At 35.8% G+C, this 27,192-nt stretch overlaps 1 protein-coding gene across 1 annotated transcript in view; it reads left to right on the top strand.

Moving 5' to 3' along the window:
• LOC141390820 (protein toll-like) overlaps window positions 1-27,192 on the top strand; it is a 388,884-nt gene that overhangs the window by 256,490 nt on the left and 105,202 nt on the right. Inside the window, exon 6 of the mRNA XM_073963779.1 lies at window positions 6,302-6,413. The gene's annotated coding sequence lies outside the window, so the exon portion shown is untranslated. The remainder of the gene's footprint in view (window positions 1-6,301; window positions 6,414-27,192) is intronic.

The following is a 27,192-nucleotide window of genomic DNA, read 5'->3' as shown; positions in this document are numbered from 1 at the left end:
TGCCTGGCCAAATGTTCGTGCTGCAATTTCTACCGAATATTAGAGAATGTAGAGATTTTTTCATTTTTCCTTGGAAACTATTCTATTTATCATTGATAAAGACTTTTTGATTGCATTGAATGATGTCCATTGCAACTGCAAAATGAATCAATGAAATTTAAATCAAATGAAAATTGTTGCAAAAATGGTACCCAATAAAAGAACAAGTGAAAAACTGAAAGCAATTTGCTTTCGTTTAGGCTCGAAATCTTTTCATATTTCTGTGAGGACTTTTAGAGAAAAAGTAAAACAAAATTGAAGTTTGTAGTGAAAATGATAAATGAAGTATATGGAAATTAAACACAGAAGAATAAAACACAATTAAGAGAGGGTTATAGTCGGACGGGGCCGACCTTGTGATATCCTACACCATTTCCTCCGGGGACTGTTTTCCAAGGATTTTTTTTATATGATTGCGACACGCTATGTTATTGATATAATTAATTTGATTTTTTTTTTATCATTTATTATGCATATAATTTGCATCAAAGGAGAGGTCATAAGTTGGGTTTCAAGTTTCGCGTTCGTTGGTTGTCGGAATATGGCTTCAGAATTTAAAATTTGGACCCAAAATTTATTTTGGGTATTGTTCCCAAAATGGCAATCAATTTCACCCGCTGAATACTATCCTTTCATTATACCCTCCGCCATAATATGGAAGGTATAATACAATTTGTCATTCCGGTTGTAACACATCGAAATATTCATCGGAGAGCCTATAAAGTATTTATATTCTTCATTAGGGTAAAATTCTATGTAGATATAAACATGTCCGTCTTTCCGTCCGTCTGTTGAAATAATTTTTTATAGACATTTCTATTAGTCCTAGGATGTTTGGTATTGTAAATGGGCTATATTGGTCTACGTTTTGATATAGCCCCCACAGAACGGTACCACCAAATGTTCGGTATTTTGAGATTTTAGCCTCATTATCACATCGAAATGGCTGAAATTTGGCACTTAGTCTTCGTTCGGGATATAAAACTTTCCCCCAGGAATTTGTTGGCCCACACAGAACGGTACCTATTTGGGGTATTAAACGTTCTATATGAAATCTGTCGGTATTAGACGTTCCCGATTTTCGGTATTTTAAAGGTTGTGGTCACAGCAACCCACCAAAAAGGCTGAAATTTGGTATTTAGTTTTTGTTGGAAGTAAACGCCTTTCTGACTGAAATTTGTCGGTATAGGTCAATATAGCCTTCATAGAACGGTACCTCCCAATTTTCGTAATTCTGAAGGTCGTGACGTCAACATACCACTGAATGACTGAGATTTGTTTTTTAGTCTTCCATGGGGTTATAAAATATTCCAGAAGAGAATTGGCAGTATAGGTCCGCGGTTCCCTATATCTCCCATAGAAGCATACCTCTTAATTTTCGGTATTTTGAAGGTTTTACCGAAATTTGGAAATTTAGTATTTAGTCTTCTTTCCGCCAAAAATTTGTAGGTATAAATCGACGTTTTGATATAGCCTCCATGGAACCGCACCTTCCGAATTTCGTTATTTTGAAGGTTAGCCATTTTGTTTTACTGAACTTGCTGAAATTTGGTGTTTAGACTTCTTCACAAACGAAAGGAAACTAATTGTTCCATTATACTTTCATACAACTCGTGGTGGAGGGTTTAACAAGTTCGGCCGGGTCGGCGTTCTTACTTGTTTTTCACAATTGAGTAGGAACTCTTCTTATGAATATTGTAAAACTAATTGGCCTTCAGGCTTACTTTACAAAATGTTTCAATAAATAAATGAATAAAATTATTGGCATTTTTCTTGACCAAACCTCCTACTTCGTGCAAAACTGTGTCAGTATTAAAATATAACTGATAGCTCTAGCGTGATTATAGTTACCCTACACACAGTAAAAAAATGTGGAATCCCTGTATATACTGGGCTTGAACTATGTTACTTGGCCACGTACATCAGCATAATTGGCATCAGTGGAAAGGTCAAGAGTCTCTTTTCTAAATATAACTTACGGGGTCGGAACATATCTTCCAGGAATAAAGATATCGTCAATATACTAAAAAGTTTACCAATTTTCAAACAAAAGTTTTGGTCCATTTAACCGGATAAATATTATCCGATCATCTTCTTAAATTGCAAGCTCCTTCTTTTTCATAAACTCAAATATTCCTCAAATTTTCTCGTCGATCTATAATTACGATAGGACTATAATTGCCGCTACGTTGTTGTTGTAACAGTGTTTATTATTATGTTTGTATGTTCGTTCCTCTGTTCAATCTGGCTCTGGGTCTATCTCCAGTTCCAGGAAAGTGCTTGCTTCGATGGGATGTAACCACAGATCCACTGGAGTTAGATGAGTAGGTTTGGCTGGGCAGTTGAAAAGGTGTTTTGTGTCGTGCGGGCCCATGCCGCATACTGGGCAGATGTCTTGCACGGGGCGTCGATTTCCGCCGAATAAGAATTTAGGCGACTGCAATATCCCGAGCGTAGTTGAGCCAAAACTACTCTAGTTTGTCGTGGCAGCTCACTCTCCTCAGCTGCGATAGATGGGGGATGTATTTCGAGGACTTTATTCACACTATATTTGCTTATGGCCTTAGCAACTGCATCCGTGTGAATACTATTTAAACCTGCTTGATATGCCTGCTGATCTAGGGTTTCTCTCCTATATTGTTGGACCCGCTCTCTAGAGCATGAATATCCTTCCTGATATGCCTGAATGTGTCGGGCCTAGCCACCATATGGTGATTGGGATGGCTCTCACCGTAACACCCAAGCAAGTACTGCAACGAAAGCATCTCATTGTGTTGCTTTATTGGAAGAATCTTTGCCTCCTCATGTAGATGGTCCACTGAAGACTTGAGGAGGCATCCTGTTGCTTTTCTCAGGGCGGCATTCTGGCAGGTTTGAATCTTTGTCAAATTCGTATCCTATAATCCCGGGGACCAAACTGGCGCCGCATAGCTTACCACAGACCGACCTATCGCGTTATATGGTTTCTTTATCTGCATCCCAAGTGCTGCAGCTAGGGACTTGAGGACCGTGTTCCTACTTTTCAGTTTGTCGTAGATAGCTGTGGCGTGCGCGCTCATTTTGAAAGTAGTGTCGAATGTGACCCCTAAAAATTTGGGGCAGTTTGTGGTCGAAATTCTGCTACCGTCGACGACGACATTCAATTCTCTTTCAAACTGTGCTGTCCATGTGGTGAACAGAGTGGCTGTTGATTTTGTGGCGGAAATCTGCATATTCCTCGAATGGCAAAAGGAGGTAAGATCGGTTAAATAGTTGTTCAGTCTCTCACAGTTGTCATCAGGATAGGTACCTGACGCCAGGATCCGCAAACGTTACGAACTTGATGCCGGCTGGAGGGGCGGAATACAGGAGAGGTAGAGGTTAAACAGTTCCGGAGATATCACCCCACCTTGTGTAACTCCTGTTTCACTCTACGGGGTTTGGACTTCTTGTTCCTGAATTCCACGTACAACTGGCGTCCACACATATAATTGACTGTCCAACGTTTCAAGCTTGCCCGGAGGGTTGTCTGCTCGATGTCCTCAAACAGCGTGGAGTGCCTACAGTCAGGCTTTTGATAAGTCAAGCGCCACCATTACTATTCTATCGCACGGCCGTCTCTGGTTGAGTCCTTGACAAATATATGTGGTAATGGCGTGCAGCGCAGTTGTCGTGCTGTGCTGCTTACGGAATCCATGCTGATGATCTGCAAATTGATAGCTATTTCTGATACTGGGGAGGACTAAGGGTCTTTGCTACGGGCGACAAAAGCGAAATCGGCCTGTACGATTCACTTTTGCTGGCATCCTTGCCGGGCTTCCTTAGTGGGACCACCCTGTCCATTTTCCAGACTTCGGGAACAATGAGGGTGGATAGCGACAAGTTGAGAACATTAGTGAGATACTCCACGCCCGGCTCATCCAGCTGCTTGAACATTACCATGGAGATTCCATCAGGGCCCAACGCTTTGGATGATTTAGCGTTCCTGATGACATTGGCTACATCATCCATTGTAAACTGTGGTGGTTCCTCCTCGGCAGGAAGAGATCTGATGCGACGTAATACTCTTCTCTTCGCCCTGTCACTCTCGGGTGCTCCACAAACTGTCGATTGAAATAACTTGCGCACCTCTTCGGGTCAGTCAACATTCCGCTTATGCTCGCCGACCAGCCTGTTAACTTCCAGTGTCAGCTCCCTGACTCTGGGGTCATTGGGGTTGGTTCTACGAAGCTCATCACGCTCATTTGCTAATTCCGCCGCCTCTGCTGGGAAGTTTGGTCTTACTTCAGGTATTCGACCAGCAGGGATATGGCGAGCGGCTGCAGCAGTGTTGATGTCTCGGAACGTCCTTTCCGCTACCCGAACATCAGAAGGATTGGGCAGTTCTCTGAAGCGGTGATTGGTGAACTCTCTGAAACCCGGCCAATCAGCTTTCTTATGATTGACGAATGTGCGGCGGTAATGAAATCGGGTGGTCTGATGTACGTGGTCTTGCGGCTTCCAAAGAAAATCGTGAAACCCTTAAAAACCCTAAAAATGTGACCTTTAGCCGCGATTTATTTAAAAATCCCTTCATCGATTTTTTCGTATTTTTAGATTTTTTTTGTTTTTTGATTTTGTAGATTCAGGATCTGCAAAAACTTCCCATTGTTTTGTAAGGAGGCGATACAATCAGTTCATTATCCCAATTTCAATTTGTATATCTCAAAAATGGAAAAACCTAGGAAAAGGTCTTGTAGAGAATTTTCACAGCTACAACATTTGCTCTAATCTTATTTAAATAGGACTTGCGGTTTCCAAATAAGATCGTGAAAACCTAAAAACTCTACAAATGTGATCTCAATTATTTTAGAAAGCACTTCGGCGATTTTTTTTCTCATACGTGAACATTATAGTTTCACAATCCGCAAAAACTTCCCAGGTGTAAGCACCTTCCATTTAAAGTTGGTTCAGGCGTACCTTGACATATAAGGGTGTTTTCGTTTTGTTTTTCGTTTTGTTTATAAACAACTACGCTTACCTTTCATGCTACAAAATTTCGCAAACATGAGAGAAAAATATTAAAATCATAATAGAGGAATTCCCAGTTTTTTCTTTTTAACTGATGCAAGCTACGATGCTGTACGGGTTTTTGAAGTTTTTATGCTACCTTTGATTAGAAGTAATTTAATACCTCACCAAACGCTATTTCTAAAAGCGTTTGTTCTTTTTTTCTTAATACAAAATTTTAATTTTTTGAAGAAATATGTACGTATATGTAGGCAAAATGTTCCATATATTCCCACAACATCCCCGAAAAAAGAAGGGAGACTTCGCAATCATATTAATAAATTCCGCGCAAAATTAGTGCCCAGGAGCAGTGGTGTAGGGTATCACATGGTCGGCCCCGTCCGTCTATAGCCCTCTTTTACTTGTTTTTCATATCTATGTATTGTAATCCAAATCTGAAAAGTGTGAAAAGTCATAGTTCGATTGGTCAACTGCAACTGTATTAAAAATGTGTTACTAAATTTGAACCATTCAGACAACAAAGCAAATACTGTAAAAATATAATAAAATAAAAAGGACAAACGTCTTATTTTTGAAGATGAAAACCTACACACTCTCCATATGCGGTTTTCTCCATTGTAATGAAGAGTTGGAGAACAACAGAAGGGAATACTCCATAACACAAGTCAACAATATAGTATTTTAAAATTTATATATTTTTATATATTACTAGCGGACCCGGCGAACTTCGTCTCGCTATTAAGGAATAAAATTTCATACAAAAACTCAATTTTCGATTTTTCCAATTTTCCGACTTTTCCAGACAGATTTTCCAAAATTTTCTTCCGTAAAGACCTTCTCCTCGAAAATACGAATAACTGACAAAAAATTTTACAGAAATCGGCCTAGCCGTTCTCATTTTATGAATTACTATACATTTTTTACACCATTTTTATATATATAGATTGCTATTCCCCCACACACACACGCATGCCATGACTTAAACTAAAGAAAATATTTCTCTAAAATGAAAACAAAACAAAAGCCACATGTCAAACGGCATGACTGCGATGAAATAAATCAAGAAACCCCGCTCCGATAGAAAAATTAAACAAACAAAAATGTCATGACCGCAATGCGTATGATTAATATTGCATTAACACATGGCACAGATGTTGTTGCTCATACGCATCGGTGGACAAGTTATTTGCTCGTAAATTTAATATTTTCCCCAATGATAATGTAAAACTCACTTTTTTAACAATTCTTTGTTTGCTTATCTCTTTCATTACAGTTGGACCATGATTACAACAACCCCATAAATTCTAGGTTATATCAACAACAGAATTAACGCATCATCCTAGGGCAGTGAAACTCAATTAATTATTAACAATTATTAAATCAAGGTAAGTGGTTTATTCTATACACGTGTGTCCGTGTTTTATTTATGTTTTTGTTGTTTATGTAACCCCTGCCTCCTTAATTCCTTGTCATAACAATGGTGTAGTTGCTTGTGTTTAATTTACCATAAATCAAATTATCATTTATAATCAACTCCGGTAAAAAAGAGGAGCCAGTTGGAGGAATGTGAGAGTAAAAAATTATATTCACACATCAATCTCTTAGAAAAAATGTTAAATTAATTATAAAAGGATTTTCAATCGTTTCCTGTAGGTTTTTCGTTAATACGACTGGTTAAAACCCAGTTTAATGTATTTGGTCAGTTGGTGGATTGCTGCCGGTGTTATTTCGTTGTTCACACAAAAGGCATAAATTAAATTATTTTATACCACTAATTAACGCACCAATAAATTGTTTTTTTATTTTCTATATCTGGCCAAAGTGACGCTTCATACCAGGTTACAGCTATTTATTTATTTTATCGAAAGCTTAAGGCATGTCGTTTTATGCCTGTCCGTTATTCATACTAGACAATGTATGACATGCTTGGAACAATTATAATAAATTGAATGTCCACCACAAATTCATTAAAATAATGGCATTAATGGTACGTTCATACGATAATGCAACTGTCTCATGAGGTGGTATTAGCAGCTGTGGGAATGGTGACGAAAAATAAAATAAAAACATGGTGTATAAAATATAACATGTTAAATATTAAATATAAAATAAAAAATATAAATATTAAAAAAAAAAATATATATATATATATATATATATATATATATATATATAATATATATATATAAAATATAAAATACAAAACTATAAATTATAAAATCTATATAAATAAAAATCAAATGTCGTTCGTTAGTAAAGGCATCAGTTGAGAACGGCTGGCCCGATTTGGATAATGCTTTTTGTGAAATGTTCGTCAACCCACTTGGGTTTTTATGCAAAGAAAATTTGACCACGCCTTATTTTACGCCAAATTTTTCAATTTTAATCCATTCTATAAAAACTACTGAATTGATTTTCCTGAAATTGTCATGAAATGTGCAAGGATTGCCCGCAGTGGAAATAGGCTACATTTTTTGTTGAATTTCGGAAGGGGCGGGGTACTTCTCTATACCTTATTTCTTTAAAAATACTATATTTACAATAATTACGAATGTATCGGTTTGGAAATTAATTTGCGAACAATTGTGGTTGTATCTTCGACCTTACTTTTTTTAAGACCCAAAGGCTTTTTAAAATATGTTATGTTATCTACAAAACTACTGAACCGATTTTCCTGAAATTTTCAGGGAATGTACATATTGCCAATATGAGGCATATTTTCTTGAATTTCGACGTGGAGGGGTACTTCACTTTGCCATATTTAAAAAAATGAATATAAATCAAATGCCGTCATAACCTAAGTTTTTATGGAACAAGTAAAAAAGTATCAGTCGGCTTTGCCGACAGAGGTATACCCTCAGCATGTGCATATTGAAACAATTGTTTCCCAAAATACGTATGTATTTAGGGGGTTTTAAAAATTTTGGGCGTTTGAACCGACAAAAATGTTGATTAGGATTAAAGATCAAAAGTTTTGCGGAGGAGATACTAAAAGGAATGGATCGACATTGACCGTTATGGAAGTGGATCTCCAGCCAAAATATATGGCGCCATAGGGGGTTTTTTCATTCTTCGGGCTGTTTGCTCAAGAAGTATGGCCTTGCCACTAAAAAAACTTTTACCATCGTAATTGAGGCAGCGAATGCAAGAATGCAAAAATCAAAGTGATTCGATATCGGGTCTTAAAGTGAACTTATCCGAAATTTTGTGTGGGAGGTACCGGATGGAGTGGACACATATATTCCATATTTGAACCCTATCTATATCTGGTATATATATTAGGATGTGTAAAGTATAGACCAATTCGGCCACTCCCTTCAAGAGTTACCGTACGAACAATTTTTCCGAACATTTTTGAACTTTTGTGGGGGAGGTACCTGAAGGAGTGGACCGATATGGCTTATTTTCAAACTTAAACTATGTTTGGACAAAATATTAGTAAGGCCAAATTTTGGACCGAATCGGCAGATCCGTTCAAGAAGTATCTTGCGCTCCAACCTTCTCACACGGTGTCATAGGGGTGTTTTACAACTTTCAGGCTATTTTCTCAGGAAGTATGGAATTGCCCCTGATGAAACTTATACCGTCGTATGGAAGGCGGTAAATACAAGTTGCTTAAACAAATATCAAAGTGATTCGAGAGATGGCTCTAAACTGAACTTTTCCGAAATTTTGTGTAGGAGGTACCCGAAGGAGTGGTACACATTTCACGATGGGCAAAGTATGGACCAAATCGGTAAGAGTTATGGTGTGCACAAATTTTCCGAACATTTTCGAACTTTTGTGGAGGAGGTACCGGAAGGAGTGGACCGATATAACCCATCTTCGAACCTAAACTATGTTTTTTCAACCGAATCGGTTTATCCGTTCGAGAGTTATCGTGCGCTCCAGCCAGCCAGACAGACGGACGGCGGACATTGCTCAATCGACTCCAAATTGTCTGAAACACATTTCGTCCAAACATACATGGGGTCTAAAACCATTATTTCGATGAGGCACATTTTGCCCGTATGAAAGTGTATATACCCTCGTTAGCATAAATGCTGAGGGTATAAAAATATAAAGTATAAAATATAGAAACAGAACATTGTTGGCGTTTTTGTTGGGATAGCTGTTGCAATTTAGTTTCTTCAAAACAGTCTGGCTTAATCCCACTGTTGTTTTAAATAATAAAATAACAACAATGGGATTAAGTCAGACAAAATTAAATATAAGGTATAAAATATAAAACATAACATATAAAACCTAAAACCTAAGCTCGAGTTCAAATAAATATTCTCTCTTTGTATATAACAATATCTTTACTCAATAGTAGCTGAGTTTTTCTTAATTGCTAAATACTTCCTTCCAATTTAAATAACACTAAATCCTATTTAAATATTTATTTTATATTTGTTAAATATTTCACTTATTTTCAAATAAGTTTGGTAAATTTTCTTCACAAATTCAAATCAGAGTGTGCGTCCGTTTGTGTGCTTCGGTTGCGAAAGTTTAAATACAAACTTTTTTCAATTTTCTATTTTGCTGCCAGCTAAATATTGGCTAACCACAAATTTGTTTCGGCCACAACATGCTATAGCAACAACAACAAAGTGTGTTGAGTGTGTTCGTAAATCCACAAAAATTATATGGCGCTCTTAGATGCCGGGGGAATTTTTGTAAAACCACCTTAAAGCTAGACGCACATGCAAATGTGGCCTTTGTGAATGCAACAAATAGTTGCGGTATTTATTGGTATTGATAAATTTCGCTTTTAATTAATATATTTATGTGTGTGCCCAACTGCAACATTTATATACACACCCATCCAAATTTTCATTTGGTTGTGTTGGTGGAATTGTGCTGAAAATCAACGTATTATTTAGTTTTGATAAAAATGAATTCTTGTTTGAATTCTTGAATGAATTGTTAGCCCTATAATAAGTTAATTGAATAAAATTCCTGTACACATACAAAATATTTGGTTTAATGCAAAAATGCAACTCATACTGAACAATCAATTGAGGAGGTAAATTTTTTAACCAGAAAGATAAAATATTTCATTACCAAAACGAAAAAAATGAGTTTTTATTTAATTTTTTTCATCGGAAAATTTTTGGCCTGATTTTAATAATTGAATGTCGTAACGTGACACAACACAACTAATTGAAAAATGTTTCAAAGTCATAGGAAGTACTCAGAAAAATTCCGTTTACTGTGAAGGAATCTATGTCAAAATTTATGTTACATTTATACTGTGGCATTTCCATGGTTTTGTCCACAATTTAAGATTTTTTAAATTTTTTTATATTTATTATAAATATTTGTTATTAATAATCATAATAATAATATTTATTATATGTATATAACATTAATAAAAAAAACAGCTTTAGCTGATGGCCTATGCTGCTAATGCTATTCTCCCAATTTATCTTACGTTAAATATAAGATAAATTCTATAAATAAATAAATAAATAAAAAACAGCTTTAAAATTCATAAATATTGCACACATCACAAAAATAATTTTCAGTTTTTTGTCACAAATTTTTATTCGACTACATTTAAATCAATTGTTTTAACTTTTTGTTTGTGTTCTTTTTATTAATTTTACTTGGAATAAAAACATATACAAACAGTCAAGAGAGAGAGCGGGAAAAAGTTATATTTATGTTTCAACCGCATATATTTAATCCGTTTTTATAATTTTTAATTATATTAACTAAATAAATAACTAAATAAATATTTATGTTGCACACATACCTTGTCATGCATGTAGAATGTAAATTGGAATACAAATAAGGCGTTAAAAAATTCACAATTCTCAACCTAAATTGGGTGTAAAAAATTGTTCATTTTATGTATGCAAGTTTATGCTAAATGCATATGAAATGAACAAATTTATGGCATTTATTAAATACCTATTTTATTTGTCCACATTTTAATTTGTCATTTACATTTTATACATTTTATTGGTTTTAAATGTTTCAACAAAAAAAAAATAAAATAAACAAAACTTGTGCATGTGACATAATAGAAAGTAGGTGGAATACGTTAAAAGATTTTTTCTTTTTTATTTAAATATATGATTTAATTATTCGTTTAAATTATTTATTAATGAAAATATTTAATTTAATCATGTGCATTGTTTGAAGATAAAATATTTCGTTAAAAGAGAAAACTAAACTAAAAGACCATGACATTTCTATAAAATGTCAATGAACAGTTGCCATTCTGAATTCTGAATTTTCTGAATTTTAGTATTTAAACTACCAAAGTAAGTTATTTTGGGCGAGTTTGAAAAAAGCATTAAACGCATTTTGTGTAATCTAGGACTACGTTCAGTTCAGAATAGCCTAACTTTGAAATAACGAACAATTTTCTATGAACAAATGAGAATACCCTTGCTTGCTTCGGATTCACGTTAGCACTGTATACGCGTATTGAAGAGTGACATTCCTGGTTGGCGCATTGAGGCTTTGTTTTTAAACCGTCTACTTAACACGAAGCAGCACTTGTTGACCTTAATTAAGATTAGTATCTTTTTTAGGTTAAGTTAGGTTAGGTTGAAAAAAGGGGCGAGTAATAAGTAGGCCTGTTGTGATCTCTAGACTAGGTTTGTTTGAAGAAGGGGACTCTACTGCAATTTATTTAAGGAACTCTGTGCCCTTAACAAAATCCCGTAATTGTTTCAGGTCGTCTACAATTACCTGATTAAGATCTGGTATTGTGTCGTTCCCTAAAAACTGGGATCTGATGTTTGCGAAAGCGGGGCTTTGGCAGAGAAAATGGTAATGCAAATTGTAGGAAAGAACGATATATCGTTTTGGAAATGATCCATATAACAGTACCGCCCGCATTGTGGTATTTTTGATTTTATAGCTATAGCTTCTGACCGATAAGCAATAACTTGGCATTTAGGGTTCCCACTGGTCAGCCAACATCTCCATCAAAAATTGTTAGACATAGGTCGACCCTTCGGAATAGTCCCCATATACGCCCGACTTTAAGTATTTTAAAGCTTTTTAACTAAATTTTTCTTCGAATTGAATGTAATTGACATGTACATATGCTTTAAAGCTATTACAAAGCTTCACCAACAATTGAGGGCATATGTCCACGCTTTACAATAACCCTCATATGTCTGTCCTCGACCGACTTCAGATACTTTTAATACGTTTTCGGCCAAAATTGTAATTGTATGTAATTTGACAATTACGGACATATGTTCTACGTAACAGAAAGAAAAGTAATTATTATATTTTAGTTCAAAATATTTCATGGCGGAGGGTATAAAAAGTTTAGACCTGCCAAACTTAAAGCTTTTTTATACCCTCCACCATACTATGGAGGGTATATTAAGCTTGTTTTTCTGTTTGTAACATATCGAACTAATCATTTTCGACCATATATATTTCGATCAGTATAATATTCTAAGAAGATCTAGCCATGTCCATCTGTTGTAATCACTAACTATAGTGTCCACAATAATTGAGATATAATATATAGTTGTTCCACAAAGACTTCTATCATATCAATGAGCTCACCCCGATTCATATTAGTTCAATGATATGTTACCTACTGTTTAACTCCGAGTCTAAATGGCATGTCTTAAGGCACCACTTGTAGAGAACTTGTACCTGGCTGAAACACTCAGGAAATGTCGCTTACATTTCACTGAGGGGTATTTTGATGTTGACTGGCCGGGGCATCGAACCCACGAACTTCAGCGTGTAATGCGAGTGTGCATACCACGGTGGCACCCCACTAATTGAGATAGAACGCTTTCTCAATCATATATTTTTTAATAGGCAGATTAAGTTCGAAGATGGGATATAAAGGTCCCCGTTTTGGTATAACCTCCAATATAAAGTACCGTTATCTAAACGGGGACCTTTATAGCTTATCTTCGAACATGATCTGCCTATGAAACAAAGATATTCGGCTGCAAAATTTTAAGTAATTTTGAGGATTTTTGCTACATTTTCCACCAAAATTGACTCCAATTTGACACTTGGAGTTTCAATAGATCAAACTTCTGCACGCAATATGTCTACGTTTTGGTATAGGCTTCATATTACGGTACCTGCCATTTTAAAGTATTTTAGCTAAATTTTTTGACGGAATTAGGTGAAATTTGACATTTGAGGTTCCCAATGACCAAAAAACTTCTCTACAAAAAATTATGAAGATAAGTCTTGATAAATGGTTCCCAATGACCATAAAAACTTCTCTACAAAAATTATGAAGATAAGTCTTGATAAAGTCCCCAATGGTTTCCAATGACCATAAAAACTTCTCTACAATAAATTATCAATATAGGTCCACGTTTTGTATAGCTCCCATATATCGTACCTCCCGATTTAAGATATTTTGAGGATTTTAGCTATTTTTTTTACCGAATTTGCTGTAATTTTACATTTGAGGTTCCCAGTGGTCCCGAAACTTCTCCACAATCGTCAATATGGGCCCATGTTTTGGAACACCTCCCATATAACGGTACTTCCCGATTTTTGATATTTTGAGGATGTAAGCTACAATTTTAACCGGAACAAGCTATAATTTGACACTTGAGTTTTTCAGCGGTCACGAAACTTCTCCATTAAGAAACGTCCACATAGGTCCATTTTTGGTATATCCCCCATATAAAGGTACCAAGAGATTGAAGACATTTTTAGATAAATTTTTTAACCAAATTTAGGCATTTGGGGTATCCGTGGTTGACCAATTTTTGCACATAACAGGAAACTAATTATTTCATTTTAGTTCAGAGTATTTTATAGTGGAGGGTATTAAAAGCTCGGCCCGGCCGAACTTAATGTTTTTATACCTTCAGCATTTATGCTAACGAGTGTATATACACTTTCATACGGGCAAAATGTGCCTCATCGAAATAATGTTTTAGACCCCAAGTATGTTTGGACGAAATGTGTTTCAGACAATTTAGAGTTGATTTAGCCAAGTCCGTCCGTCTGTCTGTCTGGCTGAAGCGCATAATAACTCTCGAAAGGATCCGTCGATTCGGTCCACAATTTGATCTTCGTAATATTTTGTGGAAACTTAGTTAAAGTTCGAAGATGGGTTATATCGGTCCACTCCTTCAGGTACCTCCCCCACAAAAGTTCGGAAAATTTGTGCCCACGAAGGGAGTAACCGATTTGTTCCATACTTTGCACATCGTGAAATTTCTACCAGACTTAGACGAGGTTCCAATATGGACTCAATCTGTTCACTCCTTCGGGTACCTTCCACACAATGTTTCGGAAAAGTTCACAATTTGGTCTTCGTAATATTTGTACAAACTTAGTTTTAGTTCGAAGATAAGTGATATCGGTCCACTCCTTCAGGTACCTCCCACAAAAGTTCAAAAATGTTCCGAAAAATTGTGCGCATGATAACTCCTGTTGGGAGTGACCGATTTGGTTCATACTTCACATATCCAAAAATTTCACTTTGATTTTTGTTGAAGCAACTTACATTCGCTGTCTCCATTACGGCGGTAAAAGTTCTTTCAGGGACAAATCCATACTTCTTGAGAAAACAGCCCGAACGTTGTAAATACCCCCATTGGCACCATTTGGCTCGAACCGAATACTGCGTTCGTCCACATATTGGATATTGTAATATTTCTTCGAATATTAGATGAAATTCGAAGGTGCTGCTTATAGGTCCACTCCTAAGGATACCTCCCCCACGAAAGTTCGAAAATATTCGCTAAAATAGTACGCGCGATTTCTCATAGACGTAGCAACCAACTTGGTCCAAGCTTTGGATCTTTAAATATTGTCGAAACTTAGTTTATGTTCAAATTTGGGCCATATCTGCCCAATCCTTGTGGTACCACCCACACAAATGTTCAACATTTTTGTGTGGTTCCAGGATCCTTTGAACATTTTTACCGAAGGTTTTCCTAGAGGCCCTGTTTACAGCGATATTGTGTTTTTCATAGGCTAGTGTGATAAAAAAAGCCCTATCTATCGATATCCCCGCAAATTTTTGAGCTTTACGAGTAATCCTATCCATAATTTTGTCGGTGCATACACCTAAAATTTTGAAAACCCCACTAAATACATAAGTTTTATTTTTTTTTTTGTGGGAAAAAAAGTATTTCAATCCACACAGGCTGAGGGTGTATCTCTGTCGGCAAAGCCGATTGATACTTTTTTACTTGTTTTTACTGTTTCCTGTTTGTTTATGTACAGATTTCGTTTGTATAATCTGCGTCTGTACCGACATACAATAGGTAAAGTCATACACATAGACAATGCAGTCAAATTTTTATTATAATGTACGTAGCACGTTAATACTATCAGCTTGCAAACTCACTTTATCAGATAACTTTACAACTTTCACAAATATATTTTTATAACCTCAGTATTTATGCTATGCGACATAACGGTTTTAGAAGGCAATTATGTTTGGAAAAATTGGTTTCGATCTAGCTAGGCTTTTGTCCGAACTTAAATCAAGTTCGATGATAGTGCATATGGGTCCACTTCTGTGTTTACCTCCGCCACCAAAAGTTCAATTTTTTACCTAATTAGTCTAAATATGGATTATATCTGTCAACTTCTGTGGGTACATTCCACAAAAAAATCAACATTTTTTCTCAAAAATGCAGTTTATAGGCTTGTCTCGAATAGTTTTGAATTTTTTTGACCTCAAAAACTCTAAAAGCTCATACGATGACCAAAAAAATTACTGGTTGAAATGACAACTATCGAAGGATATAACTTCCACAATGATAGCCAACAACACTTTCTCGCTTTATTCCAGTTTAAGTCCACTTCTCGGATTCTGCTTTTGGTTGCGGGCAGTCGATGTAATTAGGGCTACAATTTTTTAATTTACAATGAGCACGATAACTTGTAAAATAAAAAAGCTAAATTTCTTCCAAAAGTACATAAAGTTTACGAAGAATTCAGTCCAAAGGTACATCTTGGGGACTAGTCTTGCTTCCTTACACAATGGACCACTATCTAAATCGCTTAGAATCCTACAGTGGCCAACTAAATTGGCTTGTGGCCCAAAAAGTATCTGCGTAAGTGACTCCCAACATGATATTTAAACTATTCCTTCATATAGTTCTTCCACAAAACTTCAACACGTGTGCGCTCCAGTTTGAGGCCAATTTTCCGTGTTTGCGATTTTTGGTACTTTCCGAATATAAGTAAAAATTTTTAACTGAACAAGCTGTATTTTTTTATTTAGATTCCCAGTGGTCACAAAACTAAAAAACTCCACTAAAAACTGACAACTTTAGTTCATGTTTTGGTATAGCCCCCATATAACCGGTACCACCCATATCAGCCGATTTTAGGTATTTTTATGGGATTAGCTACATTTGTTGACAGAACTATCAATAATTGTACATTTGAGATTCATAGTGGTCACAAAACTTCTTGACCAAAAATTGTCAACATAGGAACAAGTTTTGGTATAGTCCCTAGATAACGGTACCTCCCGATTTTCGGTATTTTGATGATTTTATCCACATTGTTAAACCGAATTAGCTGTAATTTTACATTTGAGGTTCTCAGTGGTCACGAAACATCTCCACCAAAATAGCCCCTCACCAACATAGCCCCATGTTTTGGTATAGCTTTCATATAACGATACCTCCCGATTTTCGGTATTTAAAAGGTCTAGCTACAATTTTTAGCCGAACTGGTTGTAATTAACATTTAAGATTCTGAGTGGTCACGAGACTTCTTCACAAATAATCGTCAACTGTTTAGGTATAGCCCCCATATTACTGTACGTCCCGATTTTCGGTATTTTGGGAGTTTTAGCAATTTTTTTACTGAGCAAACTGTTATTTGTCATATTAGATTCCCTGCAGTCCTAAACATTTCTCCACCAAAAATTGTCACCATTGGCCCATGTTTTGTGTAAATTCTCAGTATAGGTTTATGTTTTTATATAGCCCAAATATAGCCATACCTCCGGATTTTATGTATTTTTAGGATTATAGGTATTTAGCTACAATTGTTGACCGAAGCTACAATTGTTGGTCACAAAACATCTCCACCAAAAATTGTCAACATATGTATGTATGTCCACACTTTGATATACTTTTATATAATTTTAGATATATTTTCCGACTTGTCGTCGAAGAAAATATGTTGCTGTACGTCTCGATTTTTCTGGAATTTTTTTTTTCATTTTTTTTCCCTCCATCCTTCACTCCCAATATTTCTCTGGAAGAATTGGATAAGTGGGGTCTACTATGGCACAACAGTCTGTTGTCATTGCTGTTTTCATGGTATTTTTGCGTCCTGTCTAAGCACTTATGACACACAATTTTGTTTTTATTCTAATTGTGTCTAGCTTTTCATTTACCGACGTGGATCGGGAGAGATGATAAAGCCTTCGGCTAACTACAAACCTACAGCCACCGTCATGCCTTGCTTTATGTCATGTTGGGACGCCTTAAACATTCATTACTATTCCTGTAAGGCGGTAATAGTGATCATAAAATTGGCAATTCAATCCGCCAGAATAAATATTTCACCTCCTCTGTAAATGTATACGGATCACAGCTTTTAAATTGTTTGCAGGATTCGTCATATTTAGGGCGAATTCATTAATTTTTTTATTTTTTTTATTTTTATTCCAAACCCAACCTCATGATTTTTATCATTCGAATCGCCGAAAGTGTTGCAAGTCGCCAGTTAGTTCTTCACTATTTTGGGTGATAAATTTCATAATTAGGTATTGGACTTTGCGATGATAACTTCTATCCCCCACCTCACCATAAATGCAGGACATCAATAATGGTAATAATAACAATCATCAGTCCATTTCAACTCATAAAAAAATTACTTAAGCCCTCTTAAAGTGTCATTATTGCACTTCAAAAGTAAATATTTGCATGGGTCATGACTTTTGGCATAGTGCAGAAGCATTTGATTACAACACCAAATATGTAAATCTGTGATTTAAATATATTCTACAAATGTCTCTAAACCACAAATAAAGCAGAGCAGAATAGCAATAAAACAACAACAGCTATAGCTACTATTTCAAATTGTTGCAAATCATCAATAATGTTTTCAAAATTGTAAATATTCAAAATAAAATCAATACTTTTTCATTGAGGCCTTAAAACCATTATCAGAACAATATAACATTTGTTCTAAATATCACACAAATGCCAATAATTTAAAAGATTGGCTTTATATGCTGACACATATGTACATATTTTTATAATTTTGCCAGTGGTAACATGTTGCCATGCACACACATCGTCGGATGCCTCTCAGAACAGTATGACTTTGTTATAATGACAAGGCAAATTTAATCAAATTGCTGCTCTGCATGAGTTTTTTTAGAAATTTTAATTTTTATGAATTTATTTCATCAAGTTGAAATCATTTTCAAGAACTCTTAAATAATCAACAACAAATTGCAACTTTGTTGTTGTTTTTTTTTCTAATGATTTCATTTTTGAACAAAGTCTTCTTTAGTTTTATGGAAAAATTTAACATAAACACACATGTGTGTTCGTACATAATATGTATGTTTGTACGTATGTATATATACAATGCTTTAAAATATTCATTACCAAAGCAACGAATGCTGAGGATGCTGGGTGGTGGTGGCATGAGACTCACAAAACCAATTCTCCAGCTTAAATGCAATGTGCTTTAAACAATACACATACAATAAAAATATAATTAAATGTATATAGATGAACACTACAGTATAGAAGAATAATAAAGACAAAAACAACACGAATCAAACAAAAGGCTCGAGTGGCAAAACAATAGCCTTAGAGCATACCCTTATGCGCAATGTTGTTATACTGCAAAACATTTGGTAAGGGAAAACAACCGTTTCGAGCACAATGTCGCAGAGGTACACGAAGGAATATTACCTTGTCTGAAGCATGTTGATCTTAGTCCAGTCAAAATAGAAATTGAAATAACAAAAATTTCCACAAAACTAAATTTTGGTGGAGAGCTAGGATTTGCCATTAGAAGCAATGCCCGAAAAGTCCCCATCGAAAAAAGTCGCCAAAAGTTATTTGGGTCAAACGTCAAATTTCAAGTCTTTTTGGGGTTTCGGAATTTTTCTCGAAAACGGTAAGTCTAACCAAAACGTGATTCAAGTAAAAGTTTGTAGAGGAAAAAATGCGCTAAAAGTATGGTCTTCATAATTTTTTTCTAGAACGAACCATTCTTGAAATTTGGCTGATCTATAAGATACATCATTTATTTTCAGATATAAGAAAGTAGGCACATGTTCAGATTAACCGGCTTAAATGACCGGGGTAACCGGGACCGTCTCCCAAAAAAATATGTGTCTCGGTAAAGAGAGCAATCATACCTCCTTTAAAAAATTTACCAAAATCGGAGAGTGCTTAGCTGAGTAATTCCATGAAAAAGACATTTTATGCCAAAGTAGGTCATTTAAGCAACGCGTTGCAACGTGTGTAAGTCCAACGGGAAAAAATCCAACCAAAACTTTCCTTTTTATACCCTCAGCATTTACGCTAAAATATATACACTTTCATACGGGCAAAATGTGTCTCATCGAAATAATGGTTTTAGATCCCAAGTATGTTTGGACGAAATACATTTCAGACAATTTGGAGTAGAACGGATGAACCGATTTGGTCCAAAATTTGGCCTCCGTAATATTTTGTCCAAGCTTAATTTAAGTTCGAAGATGGCCCATATCGGTCCACTCCTTCAGGTATCTTCCCCACAAATGTTTTAAAATGTTCGGAAAAAGTGTGCGAACGATAACTCTTAAAGGCAGTAACTGATCTGGTGCATACTTTACACATCGTGAAATAGATGAGTTTATAATATGGACTCAATCGGTCCACTCCTTCAGGTACCACCCACAGAAAATTTCGGGAATCTTCAGTTTAGGACCTGCTAGCGAATCGCTTTTATTTTTGTTGTAACAACTTGTATTCGCTACCCCCATCACGACGGTCTATTTTTTTCAGGGGCAAGTCCATACTTCCTGAGAAAATGACCCGAAAGTTGTAAAAACCCGCTAAGGCACCATATGTAGTGGATGCAGCGCACGATAACTCTCCCAAAATAAACCAATTCAATCCAAAATTCGGCAGTCGTAATATTTTGTGAAGACTTAAATCATGTTCTATAATGGGCCATATCGGTCCACTCTTTCGGGTACCTCCCCCACAAGAGTTAAAAAATGTTCGCTAAAATGATGCGCACGATAACTCTAGAAGGGGGGTGACCGATTTGGTCCATTCTTTTCACACCGTGATATTTCTATGAGACATAGATCAGGTTGTAATATGCAGTTTAGGACCTCCTCTTGAATCGTACAGATATTTCTTGCAGCAAGCAGTACTAAAGGTCTCTATTACGATGGTACAAGTTTTTTGAGAGGCAAGTCGACATTTCTTGAGAAAATTACCCGAAAGCAGTAAAAACCCCTACGGCCAGCAAGTGTAGTGGCTGGTCCAAACATTGGATCCCGAAATATTATGTCCAAACTTAGTTTATGTTCAAAAGTGGGACCTATTGATCCACTGCTTGGGGTACCACCCACAAAATTTTTGTTTTAGAGTCTGTTCGAGGATCCTTTTGTAATTTTTACCGAAGGTTCTTCTAGTGTCCCTGTTTACAGCGATAATATGTTTTTCGTGGGTCTAAATAATAATAGGGTGACAAACTGAAATGACTAGTGGGCGCGATATTTATATCCCCCGCAAACCTTTTGAGCTTTAATTCTAATCCATATTTTTGTCGGCAAGTTCATACGCCCAAAATTCTGAAAACCTTCAAAATACATTTTTTTTTTGAAAAAGAAGTGTTTCAATACACACAGGCTGAGGGCATATCTGTGTCTGCAAAACCGACTGATACTTTTTTACTTTTTTTTTTTTTGTTTTTTTTTTAGTTTTTGTCCAAAGGTAGAATTTATTGCGCTTATTATGGATATGTATAATTTTCAGGGGAGGCGGATCCGGTTATCCTTTTTTAACCGAAAGACCAGATTAAAGAAACTGGTTAGGCCCGGTTGTACTGAATTGATTACTACAAACAGGGTATCGTTTGAAAGCTTAGGGAATATCTAACACATGGTGTAGTTATTTTAACCGGTTCGGCTCATACTGCATTTACGCGGCTAATTTTTAATTTGAAACTTAGACCCGAAATCTCGAAAATGATAAATAGTACATTGGTGGCGTTTTCTATTGAGATAGATGCAACAATTTTGTTTTCATTTTTCAAAATAGTCTGGCTTAATTCCATTGTTGTTGTTTTTATATTTTAAAACAACTAATTTATTAGTGGAAAAAGTTTGGAACTGTTCGCCACTGGGTAAGTCAAGTAAGACTAGTTTCGATCCACGCCACAGGGTCTCATCAGTTCCCTTGTTTCTTGCTTGTGCATATTCTCCACCGAAGTTATTTTTCTATAACTTCATCATCAAAAAACTTTTTATACCCAAACATCAATCGTCAGCTCGAAATATAAAGGTGAACAAAAAAACACTTCAATGCGAAGTTTTTCTTTGGCAACCTCACACAACCCCGACGAAAGTGTTTGCAAAACAAACCAAACCTTTTCGACTGTTATATGTCGGTGAATAACAACGAAGACAACTCCGATTGATACACTTCCAAATCGTGGTTTTTGAACGCTTCAACAACATTTTCTGGAGTCGAAAATCGTTGTCCACGCCTTTTTTCATGATATGCGGGAATCAAATGAAGTCATTGGGTCCCAAGTCAGGGCTGTACCGCGGATCGCACATCAATTCCACCTTTTGTCCTGTTAAAAGGCGTCTAGTTTGATGAGGTTCACAATGATTCGTCTTCTCTTGTTCGTTTTTCAAATTTCTCAGGAGACTTCAGGCAAACAAATTGTGGTGTACCACTCAGAATTCACCGCCCTACGTTCCTCAAGCCGTATAGTAGCCACATGGTCAGTTTAGCCGAAGAATCAACCGACCATTTGCTTCGAAGTGCTCTCTCCTTCTATGATCAACTTTCGTTGGATTTGGCTCACCGTCGAAGACCCACACGTTCGATTGCTGTTTTGTTTGGATTCGTACGCATAGACCCAAGATGCGGAGCCTGCGACGATCTTATAAATGTCGTTTGAAGCACCGCCAATGGTTTTATTAACAATTTCTTTGCACGAATCCACAAGAGCCTTTTTTGAGCGATTGACCAATTTTGATTTAGCGAGAAAAATCCATTTTTGTGGACAGGTGGTCATGTAATATCAAATGTTAGTTGGTGGAATAAATACCCAAAGTTGCCTCTATCTTACGGTATATGACATGGAGATCTTGCATTATCCGTTCACGCATGGCTTAATTTTTTCTGGCACAACGGCCGGACACGATTGAAGTCATGAAACCAGTTTTTAAATGGTTTTATTTAGCTCACCCCGTTTGTTTTATTTATTCTTGGGTCAAATTTAGTAATTCAAATTTCACCCTCTTCCTGTCAACCGATTAGTCTGAAATTTTGTATACACTTTGGATTTTGGTGACAATACAATTATGTTTATTCATTATCATTATAAATTCAAGATGGCCGCCGCTACAAAATGGCGGATAATCCCATAAATATGGGTATCAAATGAAAGGGCTCAACAAGCAGAATACAACATACCATAAAAAATTGAAATCAAAGATGGCGGCCGCTACAAAATGGCGAATAACGGGTATCAAATGAAAGGGCTAAACAAGCAGAATAAAAAATTGAAATCCAAGATGGCGGCCGCTACAAAATGGCGGATAACGTAGGTTTTATCAATCCCATCAATATGGGTATTAAATGAAAGGGCTCAACAAGTAGAATACAATATACTATAAAAAATTGAAATCCAAGGTGGCGGCCGCTACAAAATGGCGGATAACGTAGGTTTTATCAATCCCATCAATATGGGTATGAAATGAAAGTGCTCAGCAAGCAGAATACAATATACTATAAAAAATTGAAATCCAAGATGGCGGCCGCTACAAAATGGCGGATAACGTAGGTTTTATCAATCCCATCAATATGGGTATCAAATGAAAGGGCTCAACAAGCAGAATACAATATACTATAAAAATTGAAATCCAAGATGGCGGATAACGTAGGTTTTATCAATCCCATCAATATGGGTATCAAATGAAAGGGCTCAACAAGCAGAATACAATATACTATAAAAAATTGAAATCCAAGATGGCGGCCGCTACAAAATGGCGGATAACGTAGGTTTTATCAATCCCATCAATATGGGTATCAAATGAAAGGGCTCAACAAGCAGAATACAATATACTATAAAAAATTTAAAACCAAGATGGCGGCCGCTACAAAATGGCGGATAACGTAGGTTTTATCAATCCCATCAATATGGGTGTCAAATGAAAGTGCTCAACCAGTAGAATACAATGTACTATATAAAATTAAAATCCAAGATGGCGGCCTCTACAAAATGGCGGATAACTTAGGTTTTATCAATCCCATCAACATGGGTATCAAATGAAAGGTCTCAACAAGTAGAATACAATTTACTATGCAAAATTGAAATCTAAGATGGCCGCCGCTACCAAATGGCTGATACAAATTTTTTTTCTCAATCCCACCAATATGGGTATCAAATAAAAGGGCTTGACAAGAAGAATACAGTGCACTATACAGTACATTTTATACACCCGAAAGCCATACAGTTTCCAGCTAAGTACAATTACAGGACGGCTGAAAGAAGAATGTTGCCTTTAATACTATCATGGGCTTCTACAGTACATAAAATTCGGGGCAGCACTGTGGATCACGCAGTCGTATACTTAGGTGCGAAACTGTTTGAAGAAGGTCAAGCCTACGTGGCTCGTAGTAGAGTAAGATCTTTGCAGGGACTACGTATAGAGGAGTTGGACTGCAATAAACTAATGGACAAGAAACCTTGCAATAATGAAGAACTAAATGAATTAAACAGAATGCGAAATAAAAACTAAAAACTAGAAAATAAAAATAGGTACAAAAACTTTTTAAGTTAACGGTTTTATGTTAAACATACATTGCAATGTTTAAGATAAATGTACTAAAAACAAAAAAATAATAAAATAGATACAGTCGTGGGAATTATAAACATATGCATAGACTAGACTAAAATAAAACCGTGGGGAACGTCAATTGTCTACAAATTATCGACCTAATGTGCGATAGAAGAATCGTTTAATTCATCGTTAGGCTGTTGGCCCGCAGACGGTGAGGAAATTACATACTATTTTCTTACTCATGGAAATTCCAATAGTTATACACTCCATGTAAATAAAAGAGATGTTTCAACTAGTTTATCGTTGGACATTCACACTGCTGGCTGGCGAGGAATCGTTTTACTGCTCGTACTTTGTCTTTAATCGACAAAGTACTACTCGCTCACCACTATGAAACCCTAAAACTCGCTTATAATCGATCTTGCTAGCTTGTTTGCACATTCTATCCCTACTTATCACACGTCCATCGCTGTCGGTTGAACAACTGCCTTATTATAGTGTAACATTACAAAACGAACATTTTGATCAACTATTGTAGACAATTGACGTGCCCCACGGTTTTATTTTAGTCTAGTCTATGCATATGTTTATAATTCCCACGACTGTATCTATTTTATTATTTTTTGGTTTTTAGTACATTTATCTTAAACATTGCAATGTATGTTTAACATAAAACCGTTTAACTTAAAAAGTTTTTTTACCTATTTTTATTCATAGTGCTTTCATGGCCCTTTATTAACATCAAAGATTTAATTTGATCAGCTCACTCTTGCAGTGATAATCCACGTCGAAAATTGTGAAAACCATCAGACGAAAATGTTCACAAGCAGATTCCAAACTTTTTTTGCAAATATTTTGCAAGTGATGTGTAAACAAAATAATAATTTGTACCTTTTTTCTTTTTGCAGGTATGTTCCCCAAAATTGGTGTGCAAACGTAAGTAAGCCTTGTCAATTGTCCGTTCATTAATAAGTTATTTCTTTGTACCACCTTTACTTTCATTTCGTTACTCATTTTCCAACTGGCCACAGTATAGAATATGTGTTATAATTTAGAAACAGAACAATGATGGTTACACCAACAATAAGCCTGCAGAAGTGCAGGCAATGCCAGTAGTAATATGGACGTAATAAAATCACACACGAACATATTTACAATCACTTTTAACTGCATAGTCTCTTCTGTAATAAATTCGACATAAATTTAGGCCTTCTTCGTTTCACCCATGCCTCTGGTCTATGACTATAAAGTGAAGTTTAAAGCGTAGCCAATTTATGTGTCGTAGCAGCCTTGTGCAACTATATATGTGTATGCACATATATACATATTTACTTTTCTATATATGTACACATGTATATAACTATGTATATTGTATGTGTAAAACTGTATCATGCTCTAATAAACTTACAAACAAACGAACACAATTATACATATTTTCTATATATATAGAAAAATGTATTCTCTATTGGGCGTCAGGAAGTACGTATGTGTGTGTTTAGGCGTTTGTGTTTGCGATATGTATATCCTCTGATGTATATTAAATACGTAAAGTTTAATTTAGCTTTGTTTAGGCTTCGACACAATAGAACGTAATGTTTATTAAACAATTTTGTAGGGTTTATGATGTTGGTTCAAAATAAACATCAATTAAGACAAAAGCACAAAATTTGCACAGCAGCATATTCACTAGGTATAGTCTCAAATATGATGGTGATGGGTTTTTGGCATGAACGAGGAGATACTTTAAAACAATATGTTGATAGTTTATATTCTACAGCTTTACGAAAATACCTATTACTATGGAAAGTATGATATTTAGTAAAATATAGCAGAACATTATCTTACCGGCTTTGCATACGTGACAGTTCCTGTGTGTGTAAATTACTATTCTGATTAAATTTAAGAATATCCAAGTATTAAGGAAGAGATTTTAAGAGCTTTCTTGTCGCCTTTTATGGTTGTATGGAAATAAATGTACGAAATATATTTTGTGAAGATAATTACACCCTCAGTCATTAGACAAACGGGGGAATACACACTTTCATACTGCCAAAATGTGCCTCAGTGAAATAATGCTAGTTTTGGACAAAATCCGTTTCGGACAATTTGGAGTCGATTCAGCAATGACCGTCCGTCAGTCTGGCTGGCTGGAGTGCACAATAACTCTCGAACGATTCAGCTGATTCGGTCCAAAATTTGGTCTTCGTAATATTTTGTTCAAACTTAAATTGAAGTTCGAAGATGGGCTTCTAATGCTGCTGCCAAGATTTTTTTAAGAAACCATGGACGCAGCAGTCTCCCCTCTTTCCCCTCTGGACGGGGTGTAAGGTAGAGCTGGCAAAAAATCGATGGTACTTTCGATAATATCGATTACTTTTTTAAATTCATTATCGATAGATACTTTTGTCTATCGATATTATCGATTTAAAAACCAGAACCTAAAATCTATTGAAATAAATAGAAATTTCTAGGCTTTTTGGTTTTGTGGATGTGAGAAAGTAAGTCCGTAGTTACACGTTCAAATTTTGCGGAGAGGTAAAATGTTTTTTGTGTATTCTTATCAAATAAAAGCAATTGTTTTTTTTTCTCTTTTATATTTCTGTGAAGTACTTGTCCAAAATGTCAACAAAAGCATAGACATTTCCGCCATGATCATGTCCAAATTAAAGGTGATGACAAACTAACGATAATATCGATAGCAACCGACTTTTTGAAATGAAATATCGAAAATGTCAAATGTTGACATTGTCGATAGTTTGCCAGCTCTAGTATAAGGTATGAATTGTTTTATGCTATTAATACAAAATGTCATAAACAAAAGTAGAGATTTTCTTGCGATGCAAAAATAGTGGTTTAAAAAGACCGATATTTTTGTCTGAAAATTGGTAAATTTTTTAATATAGATCTTATAGCGTTTTACCTCGAAGACGCATACCGCCCACGTAAGTCATATTTGGAAGAAGAATTCTTTACCTTTCCACTGATGCCAATTATGTTAATGTATGTGGTCAGATAACAGAGTTATATCCCAATTGAACAATAGAAACCATATTCTAGAGCAGCTTTAGTCTGCGACCCACCATTTAAAGTCTGGCACTAGATGGCAGCTCAAATTAATACAGCAAAATCTTAAACCTATGACCTACATTGGAAAATTATTCCCGAGGTGGGCACTGGTGGGCATCATGACTAAAATC

Source organism: Musca autumnalis, unplaced genomic scaffold (genome assembly GCF_047663935.1).
Source record: "Musca autumnalis isolate F117 unplaced genomic scaffold, ASM4766393v1 scaffold_1, whole genome shotgun sequence".
NCBI classification, from domain to species: domain Eukaryota; kingdom Metazoa; phylum Arthropoda; class Insecta; order Diptera; family Muscidae; genus Musca; species Musca autumnalis.
The sequence above is the reverse complement of the archived record's forward strand: the minus strand, read 5'-3'. Positions and strand labels throughout refer to the sequence as shown.